At 40.3% G+C, this 13,600-nt stretch overlaps 1 protein-coding gene across 1 annotated transcript in view; it reads left to right on the plus strand.

The window, feature by feature from the left end:
- Positions 1-1,937: 1,937 nt before the first annotated feature.
- Positions 1,938-13,600, plus strand: part of MBD6 (methyl-CpG binding domain protein 6) — a 44,328-nt gene continuing 32,665 nt past the window's right edge. The window contains exon 1 of the mRNA XM_063427461.1: positions 1,938-2,447. The gene's annotated coding sequence lies outside the window, so the exon portion shown is untranslated. The remainder of the gene's footprint in view (positions 2,448-13,600) is intronic.

The raw sequence follows: 13,600 nt of genomic DNA on the forward strand, positions 1-13,600 counted from the left end.
CCCATCTTTGGCAGGTCTTACTCTAACAGCCAACTGTCTGCTAAATTAGCTACTTACTTAATCAGATAAGTATACATTTTGAGATGCAACCAAGGGCTTACCCCATTAGTAGAACCAAAATAGGCTTCAAGGTGACTTAACTAGTGGACAAAGCTTTGGTTTGAGCTTTAGTTGATGCCTTTAAGATAACTTTTGATCCACCAGGCAGAATAGCTAAGACAGTCAAATCCCTTCTGTGCTTGAAGCAGGGTAATAGATCCTTGGTGGAATAAGCTTTAGAATGCCACACTTTTTCAGTAGAAGTACTCAAGAGCAATCAAGCGTTCTTGGATGTGTTTATGAATGGATTGCCCAACATAATTTTGGATGAAGTAGCCTATAGGGACCTCCCAGAGACTTTGGAGGATTTAATCACTTTTTAAACTATTGATGAATGCCTAAGACATAGACAAAATACCAGAGACAGACCTCGAAGGGATTCTATCTGTTTAGAACCTTCCTTTAATCCTTCTGATTTTACGGCCTTGGCACTTCCTGTTAGGACTTACCCGTTTATCTATCTGAGGCATAAAAACAATAAAGATGGAGAGAAGGGATGTGTCTATATTGTGGGGGAAAGGGGTAATTTCTGCTTAATTTGTCCTAGCAGTACCCACTATGAACTCCCAGATACTGTGGTTCTTATAAAGTTCTCAGACAAGTCAATCTGGTAGCTTATAAACTATTATTGCCCTCTACAATTCGCATACCAAATACGTGTCAAATCTCCCAGCTGAAGCCCTTAACCTGTAATAGACTCACAAGAAGAATATTGCCCTTGTCCTCTGTTCAAGTAGAGGTACAAGAAGAATATGAAGTGCAATCGATTCTTGATTCTAGATTTTCTCGCAGTCATCTGCAATATTATTGATTGGACGTTTAATCGTCCAATCTTGCGTTAATTCTTCGAATGTCCATGCTCCTCATCTTGTTCAGTCCTTCCCTTTTTGTTTTCCTGATCGTCCCGGTTCCTCCCACCCTTTGGAGGTCCTTGATGGGGGATGTTAGGGTACCTTGCTTTCTGGCTCCTGGTGCACACCGTCTTGGAGGTTTGCAGAGATTGTTACCTCTCTCATGACAGATAGAGCCATAGATTAGATAGACAGACAGGACTTTATATATTTGACCCTAGGAAAAGTTCCAATATAAGCAATGATTGCTGTAACAGGGGCTGTCCACACATTAAATGATTTGGAGCCTCCTTGGCCAAAGCTGAATACTTGTTACACCATATATATATATACTGTATTCACACGGTATATATACATTGCAGAACAGCATTAGCAGCAATAGTGCCTTGCAAGGTGCACCATTCAGCCACTTTACTTAGGACATTATAATACAACGATACAATGTGTCTGATAAAAGTTTATTTTTATTGAAAGAATGGCACACACAGTGGACGAAAATGGAATACCTGACACCTACAGTAAGTCACCAGCTCCATATTTAATTGTGGCATTTCCTCCAGCACTTGGCAGCTCCTGTCCCGCCTGTCTGCTTCTCACGTAACACTACATGTAACCAGGTATATTAAATCCTATAATTGTCAGCAAATGGCACCAAATAGAAAGCCAATTACTTTTCTTTTACTATTCTAATGGGAAAATACAGAATTAAAACCCTGGTTTAAAAAAAAAAAAAAAAACAAACTGTTAACTACGAATCCCTTAACTTCATATTCATCAATACAAACGAGCAGGAAAAGAAAAGTACAAATAAAAAACACACGCTCTTTTTTTTTTTTGCCATCAACCAACATGGCGGCGGCAGCAACCCTCTCGGCTTCCGTACTGCGACTTCCCTTACATTGTGGGCCACGGTATTCCCAGGGTTGCCCTCCAGCCTCACTGCGCACGCGCAACAGGAAACTCCATGATCTTCTGGCACAGGGAGCCCAGGGAAAGGAAAAACAGCCACTGAAAAGAGAGATAGGGGAAGCTGGGAAATTCAGCAGAAAGCATAGGCCTGAGCCAAGGAACTCTATAGCCTCTGTCCTCTTTTTCTTTTCTACAAAAAAAAAAAAAAGCGACCCCAAGAGGGGGGTGGGTGGGGGGTAAACAGGTCCCAGGGTAGACACACAAACACTTTGCTCACTAGTCAAATAAACCCCCCAAAAAAGAATACAATAATCCAGGTCCCCCTCCAGACTCTGCCAAGAGACCAAGGAGGGGCTGCTACAAGAATAACAACAACCACAACAACATCACCAAAAACAATGATGGAGAAGCAATAAGCAGGAACAGGTTTTATTGCTCTTTGTTGGTCCATGTATTTGCCCCATTGCTGCAGAAAGGCCTGAGAGCAGAGAGGGATCTGCTGGGGGCAGTGCACAGGTCACTGGCTGCTGCTGGCTTCTCCATCACTCCTGTGCCCCCCAAGGGAAGAAAAAGTTAGATCTGGTGGAGGTGAGTGAAGACATGGAAGCACTTGTTTTTTCTCTTTCTATTATCTGTGATGATGATCCCTTTCTATTTCCACATGGCAGGGTACTATGTGAGAGAGACAGCAGCTGGTGTCCGTCTGTAACCCAAATGACAAGAACATGTCAGATCTCCAGGTGGGGGGTTGGTGGGGACAGGGTGACACTTTGGGATGTCATGTCATGGTTATTGCATTTGCAGGTCTGACCATTCGTTAGAATGTTAATAAAATGTATTCTATTTAGGTTTGGCAGAATTGGAAGGTGGTGGGTGTGCTCATGTTGGGTATGTTCACTGTAGCAGCTGTATGTTGGATTTTATTTGTATGAGCTTCACATGTGTTTGAGGCCCTGTTTCTGCATGTATTTTGACTTGGGTCCATAATTTAGTATACATTAATTGACATGGATGTGTAATTTGTTGTGATGGTAAGATGAATGCATGTGTTAGGCTGCAATTTTTTTTTTTTACAGGTGTTTCAGTTCTTCTTAAATGTTGCTTTAACTTTGTTTTATTTTATTTTTTTTACTTTTAATTCTTAGTTTTACGTAAATATAACCCGTAGACACTGAAATATATGTGATAGACTGGAGAACCTGTCTGACTTTGAGTGGTATGTAGTTTACAGATGTTCTTTTGGCATTTAAGTAGTTGTAAACACCATTTGGCATGACTCCCTATCAGTCAAGTGGCTGGCTGAGTATCATGTGGATTAGATCGCTATCTCTTGTGTATGCCATGGAATTATCTACAGGTATCTAAATACCTAGTTGATAACTGATTCAAATGCTGAAAGTGTGTGTGTGTAGATACGTTATTTTAATTCAGATTTTTCACACACATGCACATTATGAATGATGAACAATATGAAAATATTTTTTGGGGGGGGAAAGCCAAAATATGGTTATAGCAATGATATGAAAGATTAATTGTTGAATTATACTTGCAGGATTTTTACTAAACTGAGAATTGTCAAGGAATTTTGTTGTTTGGGTTTTTCTCCAACTAGCCTAGTTGGAGAATTTTCCAGTTTGGGCTGTTTAACATTTTTGGTTCACTATAGTTTCCAATTTCGTAAATCAAACCTCATGCCACTGATAAAGTTATTCACTAAAATCCAAATAGCGTATAAAATTGTAATAGCAACATTTAGGCTAAAATAGACTATAGCTGACTTGCAGAATTATTCAGTCAGCAATTTTTGTCTTACTTTTGCAATTCAGGTTTCAATTTGTTACTATTGGGAAATTAGCGTATAACCTTGAGAGTTGAGGTGTAAAAAACATTGCAAGTGTTTTATGTATTTATTTATTTTTTTGCCAATACTGCTGTCATGGTAAAATAACTCAATTTGAATTATATTTTTATCCAACTCACCTTATGGCTTTAACATTTCAATTAACTTGTTTGTTCACCAGAATTTAATTAAATCTATCTTATTAGCAGATATGTTGTTTTAATAACAGGACCACATAATATACAGATTATAACGATGACTATTAACCCCTTAAGGACACATGACATGTGTGACATGTCATGATTCCCTTTTATTTCAGAAGTTTGGTCCTTAAGGGGTTAAAGGAACACTTTAATGTTAGCAATACAAAACTGTATTCCTAACACTACAGTGTCCCCTTGCCCTCCCCTGCAATGAAATTGTTAAAACGATTAAACCACTTACCTGTTTCCGGCCACTGGCTCTGTCTCCACCTCCTCCAAAGTAAACATGAGTGGGAATATAATGCCTATCCACGCGCACATTGAGTCAATGCTTTCCTATGGGGATTTGTAAGACGCTAGACGTCCTCATACATAGCGTGAGGATGTCCAGCGTCCTTTCACAGAGTTAAACTCCGTGAAAGTGCAGGAATCTAATCCATGTAAACATTGCAGTTTCTTTAATTGTTTTGCATTGCAGGATTAAAGGGACAGGGGACACTGCACCCAGACCACTTCAATAAGATGAAGTGGTCTGTGTGCCTATAGTGTCCCTTTAAAGGTTTACTCTAAACACAGTGGCCACTTCAATGATTTTAGGTGGTCATGATGCTTCACTATTAAATGCTACACATGCACAGATGTAGACCTTTACTGCTGGAGGTATGTCAATCTCAAAATCACCTTAAATGGATCTTGGATAGCCTATTTCTTTAAATATAATATTGAAGCTTCTCTGTCACCTTCTGGTTTTTTTTCATACATTGCAAAAAATTCCAGATGATTACTTTGCCACCTATAGTGAGGTGATCTGGTACAGTGAGGTGAGATTTACTAACTTGAAGCTGTCACTTTTTCTTTTGATACTTTTTGATGGAGTTGGAATTTCCGTGAAAATTCAGAACGGTCTTTATGAGCATTTCACAAAGATTTTATTTTTATGAAAGGCTCATAGTGGGGTGGGTGTGTAACGGTACTTGCACTGTATGACAGAGATTGCTGTGAAAGTGACAGCATCAGTCATCTTCCAGGGTCTTTACATATTTTGCAACATTAGGTGGCAAAGCAGAGGTGATTTATACGTGCCTAATAATGTCCCCGCAGGGCTTTGCTATTTTTGAACTTCACTTCTGGATCTTCATCCAACAGGATTCCACTTCAGTGCTGTAAATATGTACATGTGCAAGAGTACAACACTAATGTCTATGAAGGATCCCGTGAGATTGCAGGAGCCCCCATAGATATTGCCTCGCGACAGACGAGAAAGTGCTTTATTTCCCACAGCCGTGACTTCCAATCACTGGGGGAATTGGCAGAAGACTATGGCGGTATCTACACCTTGATGGTAGTGTGTCTACCCTCCATGAAAATCCAATACCGTATTTTGAGTATTTCATATAGAATGTATAATTATTAAATTATCAGACATTTTTTATTGGGATGGCAGAGCCACTTTCACCTGTTGTGTTCCAAATTGACACTGATATTCATATATATTTCTTTAAGCAAATTCAAATCAGAAATTTTCAATATAGTGTACATTTGTTGTGTTTTAATTTTCTGGTCATTTTTTGTTTAAACATTGCATGAAAATATTATCAACTTAGTGAGGGTGTTTGTGATTTTAGTTATCTTATGTGCAATATTTAGACATTTTTGGACTCTTGGTTTATTGTTAGAAAAGTGTTTTCTGTGACTTGCCTTTTTGGCACTGAACTCCCTACATTTCTGATAGTTCTGTAAGTCTTGTGTATAACTCTTCTTCAAATGGATTCTGATCACTTATGTTTGACACGTTAACCAGAACCCACTTAAGTGGCTATTGCATCAGCATGCCACTGTTGCTATACCTGGGATTTTAATGTGTAATTTCCTCTTTATACCAGGGCATGACAAATTTGCTTTGAATCTAGGAGCCAGCTAAAAATGTTAGGAGCCAGTTTTTGTTTTTTTTGTTTGTTTTTTAAAAACGTTACATTTTCATAAATATGATTGAACTACAGAAATATGATTGTTAAAGGGACACCATATTCAACAAAACCACTACAGTTTAATGTAGTGCTTCTGGTGTCTATATCCTGTCCCTGCATACTTTTAAATTTTAACACTGCCTTTTCAGAGAAAAGGCAATGTTTACATTGCTGCCTAGTAACACCTCTAGTGATAGTCACTCACACTAGAAGTGCTTCCTGGGTCGGTGCTGCACAGTGTTCAGCGTCTCCACACTCATGCAGGCACTTTATTGTTCCCATAGAGATGCATTGATTCAATGCATCTCTATGAGGAGATGCTGATTGGTGCAGCATGGCATTTTGCTGCACATGCACAATAGCCCTCTACTCCTAAAGCGTTGGCTTGGCTGAGTTCATCAAGATTGATTATCTCAGCCATGGAGTTGGGGTCAGCCGTGAGGGGAAAAGGTGATTAAACACCTTTCCAATGTGATGTAGGGGGTCACCTTAACAGACACACACACTCGCTCACTGATTTAACACTCCCGAAAATACACACACATTTTCTCTCTCATACACTCACAAACTATATTTTTATTTAAGAATACCCAGGAGAGTTGGAGTGGATCTTTTTACTGGCGATCCTGTTATCTTCATGCTCTTATTGGTCTGCTTCCTCATGCACTGATTAGCCGGAGTGACGTCATATTCCGGCATCACTGCAGGGCACGCAAGGGGGTAGAGCAAGAACTGCAGGAAGATTACTGCTCCCTTAATGGTACAAGTGTCATCAAAAAGTGGGAGTCGGAGCGTTAGATCAATTTGACATTGTTAAAATAACAATAAAGCTTTAGGAATACAAACCTGTATTATTAATGTTATAGTGCCCCTGTCTCTATTTTTCTAGCACTGACACTCCTTCGGCGCTGCTCACCTCTCCACCTTTTGCAACATCATCAAGGAGGCATGGCCTCCTCCATTGCTGGTCCAATCAAATACTCTTCCTAGAGCAGCTTTCCTATAAGTTTTCACGTCGTGTGATCAAGTTTTATTCGGTCAGTGCAGCAAAGTTCTTCTAGTAGCTGTGACAGCTACTGGAGTCATATTTATCCCTTCTAGGTAAACAATGCACGTTCTGAAAAACAGCAATGTTTTACCCTGATGGGTTGGAATGACAGCACCACTGCACCCAGACCACTTCATTGAGATGAATGCGGTCATCTGTAGCTGTTAACATTGAAATTTTTATGAAAGGAAAGATTATAATGCACTCCTTTATGCGTATTAAAAGACCAATAGATGGTGTTTAAAAAGTATATATATTTTTTTTTAAATACCATTTTGATGTATTTGTCACTGGTAAGAAATGTAGTAGAAACTCACTGGTCAGGTCATTGAACTGGACTAATTGCAATGTCCATCCTGTAACGAGTGTGACCACAATTAGAACCAGCTGCGCAATGTGAAACAATCTCTTAATTACTCCTGGCCTATGTATAGATTAAAATGTGCTGGTTTATATCGGACCACGTCACTATACATGGCATACTGTGTGTTATTTAAAGCTTTTGATTAAGCACATTGATTTATGTGTTTTACAATCTGCCTGCATGGAATGATGCACATCCTCCACAATTGGGAAGAAGGGAATCTTGAACAACATAGTATATTTGGACAATGGCAGGAGTCAACAAGTCGAACAGATAAAGATTTAGGTGCACAAACTTTAATATTTTTTTTTTTTTTTTAGGAAGATCATTTTATTATGTTAAAGGGTTAATACAAGAACCAAAAAAACTTTTGCTAAAGGGCATGTCCCCTTTCTGCCACAGTCTCTACATTCACCTATTTCACTGTCTCAGACTTCATACCTGACTGCTAGTAAGGAGGGACGGAATGGAGTGGACAAGTGAGTGCTAAAGAGAGAGGATTCAGACTTTGTAATTAGAGAGAGAGAGCAGTTGAGTGCTGTGGGGCTTGTAAGATGGACAGTAGGACTTGATTAAGAAAGGGAAGCGAGAGATAAGCATAGGGTATGTGTATTTTTGTAAATGCTTTCTGTGAGTTTCCCTCCAGCATTACCGCCATCATATATGACAATTCAGAGTTGTGTTATTCACCAAAGTGGAGAATTCAAAGTGATCAAAGTCGAGAGGCTTTTTAATCAGCTAATTTGGACTTCAGTTTAAAATTCACTTTGATTTTGTTTTTATTTCTAGAAGATTCTGTCGTTAGGCCTATCATACTCATCAGCACCAGATCCAAAAGGCATATAATCCAGTCCTGGCGAGTAGAAATTAGTCACTGGTGAGTTTGCTGTAGACTCTCTAGGCTTGCGGTTTTAAGTAACTTTTAAAGGGACACAATAGGCAACCAGACCAGTTCATCTTAATGAAGTAGTTTGGATGCCATGTCCCTGTCTCTTTAACCATGCAATCTAAAAGATTGCCACTCTGCAGGAAAAGCAATGTTTACATTGCTGTGTTTAAATGCCTTTAGCGGCTGTCACTTCAGTCATAAGGTCTCAAAGAGATGTTTTACCATGCATGTGCACTGGCCTCATGGTCCTTTCCGATTAGAAAGCACTGGATTGATTTAGATCAGAACAGCAGCAGTGAGGGAGAAAAGATAAGTAAAGGACCATTTTTCCTTCAGGCAGGGGGTCCTTCATATAAAAAAAATGTAATTCTAGGTGTGTGATTTTTATATATGTAATAATCCAGTTTATATCAGGCAATCCCCCTGATTGTATCTGGTGATTTTGAGGGGCTTCACCAGCACCGACATTAGGACGTGTCATTACGCCCTAACATCGTTAAAGCCCATACCGTTCAGGACATAAAGTCCTAACAGCGACAATGGGTTAAAGGAACCCCCTGAAAGAAAAACGAGCTTTTATTTATCTTTTATCCCTCTCTGCAGCTGTTCCTGATCTCAGTCAATCCAATGCTTTTCTATAGGAAAGGATTGTGAGGCCAGTGCACATGCGTGACAAAACGCTTTGCCTGTTAGGTCATCTCTATGAGACATTATGATTGAGTGACAGAGTAACAGCTACTAGATGCATTTAAAGGGACTCTCCAGTGCCCCTCTCCCTCCCACCCCCCATCCCAAGTTGCAAAAGGGGTTAAAACCCCTTCAGTGACTCACCGGAGTCCAGCGCCGATGTCCCTCGGCGCTGAGTCAGGCTCTGCTTACTCTCCTCGGCAGGGGAGACCTAATGCGTTACCCAATGAATTACACCTCCCCATAGGAAAGTGTTATTCAATGCTTTCCTATGGGTATTTGGCAATGCTGGATGTCCTCACATAGCATGAGGACATCCAGCATCGCTTAAAACACTTTTCGTGTTCTAAGAACACGGAAGTCCCACTAGAGGAGGACTTAACCCTGCAAAATAATTATTGCAGTTTATAAGGGTAGTGGGAGTTGGCACCCAGACCACTCCAATAGGCAGAAGTAGTCTGGGTGCCTGGAGAGTCCCTTTGAACCCAGTAATGTAAACATTGTTTTTCCTCCAAATTTGCATTGCATGGTTAAACAGACAGGGACATGGCATGCGGACCACTTCAGTGAGAAGTGGTCTGGTTTCCTGTAGTGTCCCTTTAGTGTCACACACTATGTGGAAAAAAGGACTTGGGACACACCTCTTAATTCTTGAATTCAGGTGTTTCAACCAGACATATTGTCATAAGTGTATAAAATCAAGCACACCTAGTCATGTCGTTAGCTTTTACAAATGTGAAAAAAATGTCGTTCTGAGGACCTCAGTGAATTCAAGTGTTGTACTGTGATAGGATGCCACCATTACAATAAGTCAGTTTGTGAAATTTCATCCCTCCTAGCTATTCAACAGTCCCCTTTAATTGGTACTATTGGAAAGTGGACGCGTTTTGGAATAGCAACAATCCAGCCACGAAGCGGAAGACCATGTAAACTCATTGAGTGCTGAGGTACGTGGTGCGTAAAAGTTGCCAACACTCTGCTGATTCCTTAGCTGAAAAGTTCAAAACTTCCACTGGCATTAATATCAGCACAAACATTGTCCAGTGGGAGCTCCATGGAAGTAGCTGCATGCAAGGCTCACATCACCAAGTACAATGCCAAGCGTTGGATTGAGTGGTGTAAAGCATGCTGCCACTGGAGCAGTGGGAACGTGTTCTGTGGAGTGATGAACCACGCTTTTTTGTTTGGTAGTCTGATTGGCGGGTTTGGGTTTGACAGATGTTAGGCGAATGAAACCTACCTGACTGCATTGTGTGAACTGTAAAGTTTGGTGGAGGTATGGTATGGGGCTGTTTTTTAGGGGTTGGTCCAGGCCCCTTACTTCTAGTGAAAGAAAAACTCAATGCTTCAGCATGCAAATACATTTTGGACAATTCTTTGCTTCAGAATTTGTGGAAACTGTTTGGGGTAGGTCCTTTTCTATTCCAGCATGACTGTGCCCCAGTGCACAAAGCAAGGTCCATAAAGACATGGTTGGATGAGTTTGGTGTGGAAAAACTTGACTGGCCAGCACAGATCCCTGACCTCAATCCCATCGAACACCTTTATGATGAACTGGAACAGAGATTGTGAGCAGGCCTTCTCAACCAACATCAGTGTCTGACCTCATGAAACATTTCCACAGCAACTCTCTGAAATCTTATGAAAAGCCTTCTCAGAAGAGTGGAAGCTGTTATAGCTGCAAAGGGAGAACCAGCTACATGTTAATGTCAATGTATTTAGAATTCGATTTAATAAAAGTCCCCATTGGTATAATGGCCACGTGTTCCATATAGTGTATTTGTGTATATATATCATATATTGGGAGACCAACTGACAACCCAGGCAGAAATACCAGAAAATTTAATTTGCACGCCCTATATTTTAGAACTTTCCAAAACACCATAATAACTGTACATGTGGGCATCATTGTACTTGTGGGACATCATAGCATACAAATATGTGTATTTTATAGCAGTAAAAAATGACAGCAGTATGACATTCACAGTTAAAATGTGTGGGTGCACTTAATATGAAATAGGTAAATTATGGTTGAACAGACATATAGCTCAAATTCTAGGTTTTGTTTTGGTTCAGAACCTGAACCATAGCCTCTATCGTTATAGCATGACTCAGGTCTCAATATGTCACAGTTAATTGCAGTGGCTTATCAGACTTTTATAGGGACTGGATCAAAATAGGCTGGGCCTGTAGAACATTCCTGCATTTTTATACAAATATTATTTGGAGAAACTTTAATTAGTGTCTGTGTTTGTAGAGCTACTGATTGGCTTAGAGGTCAGTGATGCCCCTGCCTAGCGGCACTCTGTGCTACTTGTAACTAAGATTCAGAAGCTAGATTCCCTCTGGGGGACCTGGAGATTGGTGCTTGAGGCAACCTTTAGGGTTAGACCATTCGAGAACGGTTTAACCCCTCAAGGTAAAAGTGCCTCCTGGCACCATAACAACTTAATTTATATGACGTTTTGGTGACCAGAATGTCCCTTTAATAAATATAAATGCAATAGGTAATGGAGGGAGTGACAAACATGACGGAGCCTGTAACTTGTAAGTGTTTTATAAAGATATGATCTTTATGATATATTCATATTAACTGAGTGGCAAGTTATGACTATGCAAGTGAGTATGAGTGGCTAATAAATGAGTTTGTGATGGTGGCTAGTTATGAACACATACATAAGTGAGTTACTAGCTAGTTATGTGTGTAGTTATGTGTGTATTTTATGTCTGTCTCTTCATGAAATGTGTGTGTTAGTGGGCAACTATGAATGTATGAGTCTGTGTGTGGATGAGTGTTTTATATATGTGAGTGTAAAGTGGCTAGTATAGGAGTACGTATTTAAGAGTGTATGTATTTTTTATTATTGTTTGAATGTTTGTGAGCAGCTGATTTTGTATTTACACATGTATACATGTTCCTAGGCTTACCGTATATATATTTGTGTATGTGCGTGTCTAGTTTGGTATGTGAGTCATTTCTTAGGCATACTGCCCAGCAATGGGAGATATGGAATCTGGACTGGGTGAAATGGGGACCCTGAGGGAGCATAGTCAATGACACGACCCATAACACTGGCAATGCACATAATGTGCGGGTTCATCCACTTACATCCTTCCAATCTGCCCCCAGCTTACAACCTTCCAGTTGGCCTCCAGGTTACAGCCTTTCAGTTGGCCTCCAGGTTACAGCCTTCCAGTTGGCCTCCAGGTTACAGCCTTCCAGTTGGCCTCCAAGTTACAGCCTTCCAATTGGCCTCCAGGTTACAGCCTTCCAGTTGGCCCCCAGCTTACAACCTTCCAGTTGCCCCCCAGCTTACATCCTTCCAATTGGCCCCCAGCTTACATCCTTCCAGTTGGCCTCCAGCTTACATCCTTCCAGTATTTGTGAAATATGAAAATTTAAAATAAAACCTAGAAACTCAATGTTTCTATTTATCCACTCCAGGCCAGACATAGGCAACCTTTGGCACTCCAGATGCTTTGGACTACACCTCCTTTGATGCTTTACCAGCATTATGGGTGTAAGCATTATGGAGGGTGTAGTCCACAACATCTGGAGTGCCGAAGGTTGCCTATGCCTGGGCAATGTGTGCCCTGGCTGTGCCTGGTCAGAACTGGATTGTGATGTAAATTGCTAAAACTTTAATGCTGATATAAAATAAATTGGAGGATAATATGACAGGTTAACAAAAGTTATTAGTTATATTCAGAATTACGGTTCTTTAGTTGCGGATTGCCTCTCACTTCCATTCCCTGATTTTATGCAAACTTACTCTAGACTGTAGTTGCTATAGTAACAATCTGTGAATTCTGACCATTTTGTTGCTAAAGGTTCCAATTATAAAAAAAGTATTCTTAGAAAAAGTGGCAGGAGACCAATAAGTATTATTTACTAATTATGGAAGAACCAGAGCCTTCTATTGTTTGCATTATTCTGGAGTAGAGTTAAAACAAGTTAATCTGGTAGGAGGAGAATGTAAATTGTAGAGAGATTTTATTATTTTATATTGTATTAAAGTGACACTCCATGCATAACCACCTATGCTCCTTGCATAACTTCTGGTCATGTGTCTGTCTCCATCATTTTGGTTTTAATATCTGCCTTGGCAGCCGAAATGAATGAAAAAAGCTCCCCGTCACAACATGCTTTCTGGGCTGTACCAGTAGGTAGGTTTCATATTGTTGATGGTGAGGGTTTAGCCCTTCTTTGGTAAGGTGCTAGAGTCCCATGTGCATCTGTATGTACTCACTTTGCCAATATGCAGGTGTCTCTGTATCACTATAACCATAAAAAAAACAAAAACAAAACTCCTTGGTTTTGCACCCCTCCCTGTTACAGGTGCCTCATCTCAGGTCCCTATTTAGCCTTGTACTGCAGAGAGCCTCAGATGGATTTTTCCCCAAGTAAGTGGGTTAATCTCATAAGAGCAGACATTAGACTGTGAGAGTAGGACCTGCCAAAGATGGGGTACATTGACGTTGTGGCAGGCTTATGCAATTAATGATCATATAATGTAACTAAACCCCCATTATTTTTTTCCTAGATTAGGTGTTTAAAAAGGATAAAATCTGTCATCATCGAAGTTGCTGTTTAGTGGATAGGTGAGTGCGCTGGATCTTGTGTATCACTATAACCACCATGACCACTTCAGTGATTTGTAGGGGTCACGGTGCAGGAATCTGAATATGCAGCATTTTAGCTTGAAACGCTGCACATTCAGAGTAATCAACACTTCTGTACCG

The sequence above is a fragment of the Pelobates fuscus genome, chromosome 1 (genome assembly GCF_036172605.1).
Source record: "Pelobates fuscus isolate aPelFus1 chromosome 1, aPelFus1.pri, whole genome shotgun sequence".
Taxonomy (NCBI): domain Eukaryota; kingdom Metazoa; phylum Chordata; class Amphibia; order Anura; family Pelobatidae; genus Pelobates; species Pelobates fuscus.